Source organism: Primulina huaijiensis, chromosome 9 (genome assembly GCF_012295235.1).
Source record: "Primulina huaijiensis isolate GDHJ02 chromosome 9, ASM1229523v2, whole genome shotgun sequence".
Taxonomy (NCBI): domain Eukaryota; kingdom Viridiplantae; phylum Streptophyta; class Magnoliopsida; order Lamiales; family Gesneriaceae; genus Primulina; species Primulina huaijiensis.
The window spans coordinates 12,504,222-12,518,876 of record NC_133314.1 but is presented as its reverse complement, the minus strand read 5'-3'; positions in this window follow the sequence as shown (position 1 = coordinate 12,518,876).

Sequence of the window (14,655 nt, the reverse complement as noted above, 5' to 3'; positions counted from 1 at the left end):
TGATAAAACACCAAAACTATTAGAATGGAAGTAAACAAATCATATAATCACATAAGCATGTTGTCAAGTAGCATACACAGGCGCAACAACCATTTTAGTGCCAAGACTCAACTGTCCTAGACTTTAGTTCGAGCGTATCCCAGTTTACGCTCTGATACCAAGATGTGAGGCTCATTTACTCTAACGACAAATAATGATCAAACAATAATGGTTTGATTTAAAACTGCAGCGGAAAAAGGTTTAAAATACTCTAAAACGGACCTCAGGGCCTAGAAAAATTTCGGCATGACCTTCCCGTATGTAGGACATCCCGAAAACTCAAGCAGCATTTTATATCAAAATATACTCCAACTAGAGTCATTAAAACAAAACCAAAGTCGACAACCTATAGCCGCACTGGCCAGGACTAAACAGAATTTAACACTTACCAAATACTCGCCAGATCATACGAACCACAGAATCGACACAGAACATCATTCAAACAACCAAATATCACTACAAATACACGGGGCATCTCCCCGGAAAATAAAATACAATACAAGACTGAAACAAACTCAAGACATACATATAGACTAACTTGGAAACTCCACTGACAGAACCAAGCAATCCAACCTCAATCCCGAGCTCCACTGGCGGAACCTCGGCCTGATGCTGCAAAATGACTCGGGAGATCTACCATGGTGTCCAATAGCAACAACAGCAGCCCCCCAGTAAACAACTGAGGTTAGTATTCTGGTATGAAACAGTTCAACAATAACAGCAATAATCATAAATCATGCATAATCATATAATAAAATGTAATATGCAATGCATGAAAGGCTCAACGAATAACCGGGGTAACAGGAGCCAACAAACGGTGCGATAACAACTGGAATAATGCTCGAGCAACAACACAGGGGAGCTACATTGTCATGCAACTAAACCGCCCTGCCAAGTATGCGAGGTATGCCAAGCTGTGTTGAAATAACAACCCTGACTCGGCCTCCATATAGCTGATACGATATAACAGGATGGCACAACAGAACGAACTAGATGACACAACCCCAGCGCTCACCTCAAAAGGCTGCACTAACCACGGGATTGATCAATCACATCTACGGTCTCATGTGTATAGGCCTATCAGCCACACAATGATCCCGAGATAAATAACAATGCCAGATAACAACGGATATCAACAATGGGCAAACAAGAACGATATGCTCAACATGAATGTCATAAATGTATGCCCGATGCTAAATGCCAATAATATTTCATAATAATAAGCATAGATCAAAACGAAGGAATTTAACAATTTACAACAGTCAACAAGTCATAAACACGATCCATGTAACACAGAATGACAATTAAACATAATTTATGTTTTACCGTCGTATGTTACCGAGCTGTAACATACTTATACCAACTTGACAATCCAATAACAACTTCACTTCAAGACCCTCGGCCTAAACAAAGCAACAATAAGCCGATCATGAAAACTATATTCCATACCAATGTCCAATTTGGCACAAAAGAGCATAAAATTCATATCTCGCTCAAAATTAACTCAAATCAATATCCGCCAATTGGAAATGAAAGATAACTCACTTATCTAAGTTTATTTAGTTGAAACCATCTTCAGAATCTCAGTATATTATTCTCAGAATTTCCAAGAACACAGTGCTACTTACGAATTCGCGGACATAATCACACACACTGAGCAGTTCCAGAAAAACAAACATAAATTGCTCAATTCTTAATGGAATTTAACGAATCTTATATCATTACGAAGACAACACATAGCTCTACAACTTTTTTTTTAACCAAAAACCAAGAATCCGAGTGCAAACATGCCATAAACCCAGAATTCGCGCAGAAACAGAGCACCCAACAGCAGCTTAGATCTACCCGAATCCTTGCTCAAACATCGCGATTTCTAAATTGAATCGAAGCCTAGGATGTAAGGAAGACACCCCTTAAGACCGATCGAGATTTGGACGCTGGACGGAGGAGATATCGCCACTTTCCCGCAGCTGCTCCAAGGGTTGCGAAAATTTGGGTTTGTGGAAGTTTCTTTCTTTTCTTTTACCTTTACTTCCTTCTCTCTCATCAAGGTAAGTGGTGTATATGTATATGTCTATATTGTGTATTTGGTTACTAAAATAGTAACTCAAGCCCATCTATCCCGGTCTGTATTTATTTTGCTCTCGTGTGTTATTTAAACTCTATATGTATTTTATATCGTTAAATTCTCCGATTTTTTAAAATACATATTTTTAACACATTTCTTGAAATTATTTGGCATAAATAATTATTTTAATTTACAACTCAATAATTATTCTAATTATGCCAAATTACCGGATAATTAATTACAGGGCCTTACACTGATTGTTGCACTCCCAATAGCAGGTTGTCCACAAGTAGTATAATTCGGTGAATCCGATATTGTATCCACAGAGAAGCTACGGTAATTACAAGTCCACTAAAATGTCTTTTTTTGTTTTGTTTTTTTTTTTTTGTTTTTCTTTTAATTGTTTGAATCTTTAATTGGTAATTTTAATTGTTCAAATTTTAATTTAAGTAGTTGAGATTAGAGGATCCACTCTTGATATTTTAATAAAGTTAACATTAATGAACATTATTGAAATCCACTTAATAAAATGGCTCCAATATATTAAATAATCATATTTATATTATGTTATATACTATTTTCTTATAAGTATAAAATATATATCAAAACTTATAAATGTTGTCAAGTATTTATTGTGCTATATATATTTGTAAACACTACATCAAGGTTACCACTTTAAATGGTTGGTAAAACCAAACTAACATTTAAATGGTACCAAGAAATTAATAATATGATATATTGATATATAATAAATCAAGACATCCACTTTAAATGGTTGGTAAAACCAAACAAACATTTAAATGGTACCAAGAATTTAGTGTAACATATAGCAACAATAAATCAAAACTCCCACTTATAAGTAGGGTATAAAAATGCTTAAAGAAATAAATATAACATAAACAATAAATAATGATTAAATAATATAAAACATAGATTATTACCTTTTAATAACCTTATTATCATACCAAGAGCTTCACCTTTTCATCTCAACCTTGGGACGTTAGCTACTCATTATTCAAAGTATAAAACTTTGAATATGAAATTAACATGCTAATTATTTTTAAATGATGAAATAAAGGAAAAATAAAGAGAGAAATATTATGAACTCAAAGATTTGTTCATAGAATGAGGGATATCTCAATTCATTACAATGCACCCCTATTTATAGCCAAATTTGGGGAGACAACCACAAATAAAATATTATTTTTTACACATAAGTCTTCATTGGTGTTCCAAGAAATTATATTTTAATACATATCACTTTTGAAAATCTTCCCATCCAATTTTGCTTCTCCACATAAAATAAAACATGTGGATAATTGAGTTGTTTGAATTGTGGTATTTTATTTTAACCATTTGAACAAGTAGTTTGAGAAATATGGTCAAAATACTAGAGCTTGGTAAAACTGCCACTCTTTTGGTAACTTTGTTTGTTGATTAATTTGATCCCAATTGTGAGAAGATTTTTATCTCATTCTTGTCACCAATATTGTAGATATTATCATCAACTTTATACAGGTCCAAAAATCATCTTAATCTCATTTGCAACGCCAAGTTTATTCTTGTTTAATCGAACCCTTTAAAAATAGTAAAAACTTATAATTACACAACAACTTAGTTTTTATACAATTTATTATAAAACATATAATATTTAAACATTTAATAAAACAAAAACTATAAATTTATATTATAAAACATTTAATTAATGTACAATTTTTATATTTATCATATATCAAACTTCATATCTCTAAGAAAATCGTAAATCCACGGATTATGCTACTCGTTCCTATCACAAGCTATTCCCTCGAACTCACTCGCAATATTTGTAAATCCACAGACTATGCTACTCATTCCTATCACAAGCTATTCTCGCGAACTCACACGAAATATGAGATTATTATTAAAGCTAGATACGCTTTAATAATGCAATGAAAATAATAGCACACTCAAGAATAAATCAAAAGTCGAGAAATAAATTAACTAAAAATGATTTCGGGGTAGGATCCCCTTAAATCTCAACAAATATGAAAGTTAGCTACTAGATCCCATGATAAAAATAAGTAAAACAATATTTAAACAAGAAGATTTAAACTCGAAATACTAGACGTGATGAAAACGAAAAAAACGGTGCTCGGAAATCTTGATTTCTTCAACTCCAAGTGTGATGAACCGCACTTTAAAACTACGTAAAATTTGCGGAAAATAAAAATTTTTCTCAAATAAGTAATAATCTTTCAAAATGCAATATAAATAAAATTCTTGACTAAATATTTGAAATAAAAACGAGTATAAACTGAAAATAGCAAGTAATACTTAATAAAACCACATGCATTTTAAAGTAGCACATACATACTTAAACTCTGAACATACTTACGTAAACATAGATGTGCCATCAATTCATAAACATTTTCATAAACGTGCTTGCATCATACATATTTAACATGCATAATCATCATCATTTTGCGTAGAGATATGTTTCAAAGCAAGTGACGCATAACATAATGCACCTGATCAGACTAAACCACAGTACTGGGCTGGCAGGGATCATCACAGTCTTTCGACCGAACGTCCACTCCCACATACATAAAATCCCCGGTCATGCTTTACCAGGTGGATTGGTCCCTGGTAATGCTTTACCGCTTTCCAATCCTGATCAAAACCCGGTCATGCTTTACAGGGGTGGAGAGGTCCTCGGACACATTCTCTCGATTCCAAACCCGTAACATAATTGGTCACAAGAAAATTCGCATACCTCAAAAACATAAAAAAATTTCTTTTTGCACGTCGAACATACTTTAATAGGATCGAATACTTTGTTAAAAGAGTGTTTAGAAGGGGGGTTGAATAAACACTCACAACTTTTATCAACTTTTCAAAAGTTGAGTTCAGGTTAGTGATAAACTGATACTCTGAATCTTGTCAATCAATATCAATCAATTAACAATATATTGCGGAATAAAACTGACTGATAGATAGAATAAAAATTGAAATATGAACACAAGATTTTACGGATGTTCGGAGATTTCAAACACTCCTACGTTACCCCTTCTATCGCAAGGATATGATATTCACTAAAAGACTTTGATCGATACAAAAGTTTGTACAGATCCACTTCAGTTTGGACTTAACACTGCCAAGACTGAAACTCTTAGTTTACAAAATGCTTCACAGTATACAACTGAATTAGCACAACTGATCTCTTACAAGATCAAGTTTTACAAAGATAACACTGTTCTAGAAAGCTCGAAAGAGTAGCCTTGATTGCTACGAATATTTGCAATAAGCGTGAGCTTTTATTTCAGCAGAGTAACAACGTATTTTTTAAAGAATAGACAAGTTTAGATATTCAGAACTTTTATGTGTTATCTCTTTTCTCTCAGTTGCTCTTATCTTCTATTTATAGGCTTCTCTTAAACGGTAACATTTAATAAAATTTAAATCTTTTTATCCATTGGTTTGTCATGTCAACATTTTTCTGACATTCGTACACTGCAGCTGAATTGCGGCGTTCCCACTATCTATTGCAGTCTGCTTTTGTACTATTGTCGGTTGAATGTCCTTTTCTTGATATGTACAGCTGAAGGATCAGCTGATAGGCAATAGTCGATAAGTTTACAACTGTTTGTAGCAACTGATCAGTTTTCAACTGATCAGTCAGTTGTTTGTGACGTTCAGTTCAGCTGGTTTTAGTTTGCCTTTGATAAACTACGCATTAATCTTTAGTTATGAGATCGGTCTTCTTGATCAGTTGATTTAATCGATTAGGCTTACGGTTTGTCAAACATCAAAATTAAGTTTCCAACAATTTCCCTCTTTTAGGTGTTTGACAGAATTTGGAATGTATGAACTGATCAACTGAACTAAAATAATACTCTTCGAACTCTTTGTAGCTAAAATAATTCTTCTAATGTACAGATTTGTACAAAGAAAAAAAACAATGAAATAATCTTCAAGAATATTCAAAATCTGCCATAATCTTATCAATATTGTCTTCTGATTTTTTATCTTTTTCTTCTTCTTTTTCCCTTTTTTTGTCAAACGCATCAACCTTTCTGGATAATCTACGAACATCCGAGGCGATGTCTGACACAGCATTCATAACAATATCTTGAAGCAAATCTATCCTTTTAGCGACAGTCTTCTCCATAAAATCAAAGCGTTTTCCAACTAAAGCTCGAGTTTGGAAATGAGCTTCAGTTGACACTCTGTCCTTTCTAATGTCATCCATTTGGAGAAATAGAGAAGTCACATGCCCTTGGATTTGCTGCTGTCTACCCGTAGTAAATTCATATGAAGAGTTGAGCTTCAAACTATGCGCAAGCTGGGTATACTGGATGCTTGAGATGGCATTCACCATACTGACAAGGTTGTTCTGAACAGATTGTATTTGTAACGTACCGTACTTTTACTACTTAAAATTTGCGGAAAAATTTAAAATTTTCTTAAATAAAAAGTGAACATTCAAAATTTGATAAAAGAAGTAAAACTGTACGTCTCTCAAGTTGTTGCAACAAAAGATTTGAAATTTAAAGTTTGACTTAAGAAATCAATGTTTTCATAAAACTTAAAACATGGCGGTCCTCGGGTTTAGCCTCCCGCTCAGTCCAAGCCTGCTCTTTGGTCCCCACCTCCAGCCTCCTCATAAACATCCTCGCCTACATCGATCAAGTCTAGTGAGTCTAAAAACTCAACACGTAAAAACTGGAAGTAACGAATAATAGGTAATAAAACCACATGCAACTTCAAAATAGAGCTTACAAACTTGTAACTTGAACTTGCATATCAAAAGCTTGAACATATGTACATACATACATAGACGTCCCATCAACATAAAACTTTTCTTAAACATGCTTGCATACTTGAACATACTTGAACATACATAACTTCATCATTTTCGCGGAGAGGCATGTTTCAAAGCAAGTGACCCATACATAATAAATGCCTGATCAGACAAACCACAATACAGGGCTGACAGGGACGTATCCATTGCCACATACATGAGATCCCCGTTCATGCTTTAACGGGTGGATTGGTCCCCGTTCATGCTTTAACGCTTTCCAATCCTGATCTAAACCCGTTCATAATTTAACGGGGTGGGTTGGTCCCCGTTCATGATTTAACGCCTTCCAACCCCATACATAATTTGGTCACAAGACAATTAACATACCTCAAAAACTTGAAAATACTTTCTTTGCACGTCGAACATACTTACTTGGCGTTGAGGGATTCGTTGGAGCTCGCTTTGAGGCCGCTGCTGCACAGACTAACATGATTTTAAGATACTTAACTTGCATAACTTAGACTTAGGTACTCAAGTGTTGTGACTTTGATTGTTGCACTCCCAATAGTAGGTTGTCCGCAAGTAGTATAATTCGGTAAGTCCAATATCGTTTCCACTTGGAAGCTACGGTAATTACAAGTCCACTACAATGTCCTTTTGTTTTTGTTTTCGTTTTTGTTTTTCTTTTAATTGTTTGAATCTTTAATTGGTAATTTTTAATTGTTCAAATTTTAATTTAAGTAGTTTTGATTAGAGGATCCACTCTTGATATTTTAATAAAGTTAACATTAATGAACATTATTGAAATCCACTTAATAAAATGGTTCCAATATATTAAATAATCATATTTATATTATGTTATATACTATTTTCTTATAAGTATAAAATATATATCAAAACTTATAAATGTTGTCAAGTATTTATTGTGCTATATATATTTGTAAACACTAAATCAAGGCATCCACTTTAAATGGTTGGTAAAATCAAACAAACATTTAAATGGTACCAAGAATTTAGTGTAACATATAGCAAAAATAAATCAAAACTCTCACTTATAAGTAGGGTATAAAAATGCTTAAATAAATAAATATAACATAAACAATAAATAATGATTAAATAATATAAAACATAGATTATTACCTTTTAATAACCTTATTATCATACCAAGAGCTTCACCTTTTCATCTCAACCTTGGGAAGTTAGCTATTCATTATTCAAAGTGTAAAACTTTGAATATGAAATTAACATGCTAATTGTATTTAAATGAAGAAATAAAGGAAAAATATAGAGAGAAATATTATGAACTCAAAGATTTGTTCATAGAATGAGGGATATCTCAATTCATTACAATGCACCCCTATTTATAGCAAAATTTGGGGAACAACCACAAATAAAACATAATTTTTTACACATAAGTCTTCATTGGTGTTCCACGAAATTATATTTTAATACACATCACTTTTGAAAATCTTTCCATCCAATTTTGCTTCTCCACATAAAATAAAACATGTGGATAATTGAGTTGTTTGAATTGTGGTATTTTATTTTAACCATTTGAACAAGTAGTTTGAGAAATATGGTCAAAATACTAGAGCTTGGTAAAACTGCCACTCCTTTGGTAACTTTGTTTGTTGCTTAATTTGATCCCAATTGTGAGAGGATTTTTATCTCATGGTTGTCACCAATATTGTAGATATTATCATCAACTTTCTACAGGTCCAAGAATCATCTTAATCACATTTGCAACGCCAAGTTTATTCTTCTTTTATCGAACCTGTAAAAATAGTAAAAACTTATAATTACACAACAACTTATTTTTTATACAATTTATTATAAAACACATAATATTTAAACATTTAATAAGACAAAAACTATAAATTTATATTATAAAACATTTAATTAATATACAGTTTTTATATTTATCACACCCCCAACCAGCTTATTGCTAGTCCCTAGCAATTTAAGCGTTAATAGCATTACGAAACATATTGATTATTTTAAATAGAAATGTAATCGAAATTATCCAAGTGTTTAAATTAAATTTGAAAACTGTCAAAGTTTTATCAAGGTAGTTAAACGTACATGGCCTTCACAAATTCCTAGTAAGAGTCTCAACTCCATATCCTCACGGGTTAATAAATTTTTCAATTTATGGGAACGATTTCTCTCATGGAGTTGGAATACAGATAAATACTCAGGAAAATGGTTTACAGAATGCAGACAGACAAACAAGCCAAACTAATCAAAAGATAGGAAATCCATTGATTCAAAATCTAGTTGTTCTTATTATATATTTTTTCCTGATATTTTTTTTCATAACATCATGGAATCAGACTAAGTTTATGCTTCTTGACCACATATTTATTTAATTTATATAATAAATTACTCTTTTTTTTTCTTTTATGAGAGATAAATAGGTCGTAGCATATAACTTAAAAATTACATAGATCTTCAACATCTTTCTTTTTGTTTTTTTTTCTCTTTTTTTTTTCAGGAAATATCATTTTTTTTTTCAAAATAAGAACTCAAAATTTAAACAATAGATAGCCTCTCTCATGATCAATAAAGGCTCAAAAGCTGTTTTCTCAGTCCTCTCCACTCACTCACAAAATATGTGTGAGTTTAAAATTTTAGGCACTCTTATAAGGTATATCTTGGGCCATATACTTTAATACCTGATTTTATCACAATGGTTAATCACTAAAAAAGATTTCATAAATCATATTTTTATATTGATCAGAATATTAAAATTGACATTTTTCCAAATAAAAATTTAAACATCCTTAAAAAGATTAATACATGTTCTAATTTAAACCTTTCAAACATGTAATGTATGATATTTTTGCAAAAATTACTAAGATACAAACAATAAACATGGTTTTATTTTAAAATAATATATTTTTTTAAATATATATATATATTTTTATTTTATTTTTATTTTTTTTAATATTTTTTTTTATAAGTTTGTTCTCCCCCCGAACAGAATATGACATTGTCCCTAATGTCAAAATAACTATTAATAAAGAGTACATAATGAAAGAGATATCACCTTGAATTTTATTGAAGATAACAAACTGAAACAAACGCAGACCAATCCACGACTTTTGAATCAATTATCCAACTTTCTTTTCTTACTGCTTGATTGCGACCAATTGATATTTGCTATCATCGGATCAGGTTTATGAACAAAAGCTTCCAAATCATCAATTAATTGGTCGGCAGTCAAAGCAGAGATGAGCATCCTTCGTGAATTTTCTGAAATGAAATTCTATTCCACAGCTTTATCAAGAAATGTCAACAAACTGTCATAATAATTATTGATATTCAACAAGCCCACAGGTTTATTATGGATATTACGTTGTGCCAAAGAAACAGTGTGAAAAATTTCTTCTAATGTACCAAAACTACCTGTTAATGCGATAAAAGCATCAGAATTTTCAATCATTTTGGTGATTTTTTCATACATTGAAGAAACTTTTAATTCCTCCCCAATCATAACACCTATAATATTTCCTTCAGCTAAAGCTGTAGGAATAATACCTAAAACCTGACTACCTCCAAGATGTACAGATGTTGAAACAGATCCCATTAACCCAATATTACCTCCCCCATATACCAAGTGAATTTTTCTCTCAGCCAATATCTTTCCAAGATTATTTGCTGCTTCTACAAACACTTCATTTTTTCCAGAACGCGACCCACAAAATACACAAATATTTTTCAATGTTTGTGCAGAGGATCCAGCCATGTTTTTACTTTCTTTTTGGTCTACGAAAATAGAGAGAAAGATGAGAGATTTTGTAGGGGTTATATGTTATCATGACAAAACTGGGTCACAGTTGTAAACAGAATAAACAGTAAAAACAATAATAACACAGATGCATATAAACCGTAGTGTGATTGTGGCTCACAATTTTCCTCTGGTTTTACGTCCAGAAACGGCTTCAACGCCTTCTATGAGTCGAGGATATGCTTCCCATCCAATTTTCTTATAAATGGGCAAACAAGGTCTTTTTTAGTCAGATTCCTAAGACTATTAAAATGACGCTCGTCTTGGAATTGTTTCCATAAACAGAGAAGTTCAATATGCACGTGTCCACTAGAATGCGCCTCAAAAGTCAATAAGATGTTATCTAAAGACTCCTTACTCAGCCCATTCTTAATGAAACCAATTTTATCTTCTCTGTTATTGGAAACATATCCCAAAGATCTGCATCGTTTGTCACAAGTCCATCTTGCACATTTATGATAAACCCCTAAACTTTTGGCCCTTCGTTTTTTCGCATAAGTACTTTTCCCTAATCCAGGCATATATCGAATGAGTAATGACTGTTGAAATTCTCTTCCTAATCGGACCTTAGCTTCTATTACAAGACGAATATCTTCTGGAATTCCTTTTCGCATTAACAATCTCAATCTTTCACACCTACCTGCATAAATTTTTCTTAGAACATTTTCAGAAACAGAGGGAAAGTATTTACTAATTTTTTAGAGAATTTCATCCATTTTGAAAAGAAAAGAAATGATTTTATTTTATTTTTTGTATCAGTAATTGTGGAAAATTGATTAAACCGACTATGAGAGCCACGGAGTATCGTTATCCGCCATTTAACCGGGAAAATAAAAAGATTAAGGTAACTTGAAATAAAAACAATCAAAATTAATTGCAATACAAAAAAATCAAGGATCGGAAAGGGAAATAAACTTTTCTTTAAAGATTTCATTTTCTAAAAATGGTTTAAGCCTTTGTCCATTTCCTTTAAAAACATCACCATTTTTAGGATTTTCAATGTCCACAGCTCCATAAGGATACACATGTTTTACAACATATGGACATGTCCATCTTGATCATAATTTTCTTGCGAATATGTGAAGTCGCGAATTATAAAGCAAAACTTTTTTACCAATCTCAAAAGATTTTCTAAGAATTGTTTTATCATGAAATGATTTGATTTTTGCTTTATAAATCCTTGAATTCTCATACGCGTCATTTCTGAGTTCATCAAGTTCATTAAGTTGTAATTTGCGCATTTTTTTGGCATCATCCATGCTTGAATTAAAAGTTTTGATCACCCAATAAACTTTACGTTCTAATTCCACAGGCAAATGACAATGTTTTCCGTAAACCAACCTATAGGGAGACATATTCAATGATGTTTTAAAAGATGTTCGATATGCCCAAAGTGCATCATTAAGTCGCAGAGACCAATCTTTTCTATTTGGGTTAACAGTTTTTTCCAAAATTTGCTTTATCTCCCTATTAGCTAATTCAACTTGTCCATTTGTTTGAGGATGATAAGGAGTAGTTACTTTGTGAGTAATACCATATTTTTTCTTCAACGAAGCAAATGGTTTATTAACAAAGTGAGTTCCCCCATCACTTTTCATGTCTCGAGTAATTCCAAACTACTAAAAATATTTTCTTTTAAAAATTTGATGACGATTTTATGATCATTTGTTCGACATTAAATTGCCTCTATCCATTTGGAAACATAATTAACTGCAACTAAAATATACAAGTATCCAAACGACGGTGGAAAAGGTCCCATAAAATCTATTCCCCAACAATCAAAGATTTCAATTTCAATAATAGGATTCAAAGGCATCATGTTTCTTTTTGAAATCGCACCCAATTTTTGACAATTTTCACAGATCTTGCAGATTTCGTGGGTGTCTTTAAACAAAGTGGGCCAATAAAATCCACACTGCAAGATTTTTGCAGCTGTTTTCTTTGAAGAAAAATGTCCTCCGCATGCTTCTGAATGACAAAATTTAATGACACTACTTACCTCATTGTCGGGTATGCAACGCCGAAAAATTTGATCCGGACAATACTTGAACAGATACGGATCATCCCAATAAAAGTTTTTTACCTCATTCAAAAATTTTCTTTTATATTGAGAACTCCATTGCGGTGGCATTTTTCCTGTCACAAGAAAATTTACTATGTTAGCAAACCAAGGTGTAGTAGTAACTAAAAATAGATGTTCATCAGGAAAATTATCGTTAATTGGTGTCATTTCATAAGATGATCCTGTTACTAGGCTCGATAAATGATCGGCTACAAAATTCTCGGTTCTTTTTTTATCTTTGATCACAATGTCAAATTCTTGGAGCAACAAAATCCATCGTATCAGTCGTGGCTTTGCATCCTGTTTGGTCAACAAATATCTAATAGCAGAATGATCAGTAAACACAATAGTCGTTGATCCAATCAAATAAGTACAAAATTTATCTAATGCAAATATTACGGCAAGTAGTTCTTTTTCAGTTGTGGAATAATTCATTTGAGCATTGTTTAAAGTTCTACTTGCATAATATATCACATAAGGTTTACCGTTTCTTCTTTGACCCAATACTGCACCGACTGCATAATTACTCGCATCGCACATGATTTCAAATGGTAAAGACCAATCAGGAGGTTGCATGATAGGAACTGATGTTAAATGTCGAATGATTTTATCAAAAGCATTTTGGCATTCTTGAGTCCACTCAAATACAGTGTCTTTTGTTAAGAGGTTACAAATGGGTTTAGAGATTAAACTAAAGTCCTTTATAAACCTCCTATAAAATCCAGCATGTCCCCAAAATTAACGAATTTCTTTAATGGTTTTTGTAGGGGGTAAATTGGCAATGACATCAACTTTTGCTTTATCAACTTCAATTCCATGAGATGACATAATATGTCCCAAAACAATCCCAGAGTTAATCATGTAATGACATTTTCCCAATTTAAAATAAGATCTTTTTCCTCACAACTTTTCAAAACTTTTTCTAAATTTTCAAGACAATTATCAATTGTACTCCCAAATATAGTTAAATCATCCATAAAAATCTCCAAACAATTTTCAACCATGTCGCTAAAAATGCTTAGCATACATCTTTGAAATGTTGCTGGGGCATTGCATAAAACAAATGGCATCCTTCTGAATGCAAATGTTCCAAAAGGACATGTGAATGTAGTTTTTTCTTGATCTTCAAGTGCAATGGGAATTTGATAATAACCTGAATATCCATCAAGAAAACAGTAGTAGGGATGACCTGCCACACTTTATAAAATTTGATCCAAAAATGGTAATGAAAAATGATATTTTCTAGTGGCATCATTTAATTTTCTGTAATCAATAACATACGCCAACTAGATGGGACTCGACTTGTTAACAATTCACCTTTTTCATTTTTTATCACTGTGATGCCAGATTTTTTTGGAACTACTTGTGTTGGAATTACCCACTTACTATCAGAAATAGGATAGATAATTCCAACATCAAGTAATTTGAGAACTTCAGTTTTCACAACATCTTTCATGTGCGAATTTAATCTCCTTTGTGGTTGTTGAGATGTTTTAGCATTTTCTTCTAAATGAATTTTGTGAGTGCAAATTAGTGGATTAATGCCCTTGAGATCTTTTAATGTCCAACCAATTGCATTTTTATGTCTTTTAAGCATATCAACTAATTTACCTTCTTGATCACTTGCTAGTTTGGAAGAAATTACCACCGGATATGTTTCATCTTCTCCAAGAAATGCATACTTCAATTCTTCTGGCAAAGGTTTTAACTCCAATATGGGTGGTTCATCTTTGTTCTCATATTTTGCCTCAAATTCTTTCTCTGATCCTGGTAACGAGTGATACCTGATAAAATCATCAAGATCAATTTCAATATTTTTTTTAACAGTATCAATTGAACAAATATCTAATTGGTCACGAGTACTCCCTTCTTGAATGTTTTCTTCCACAAGAGTTTCAATAAGATTTTCATCTTCA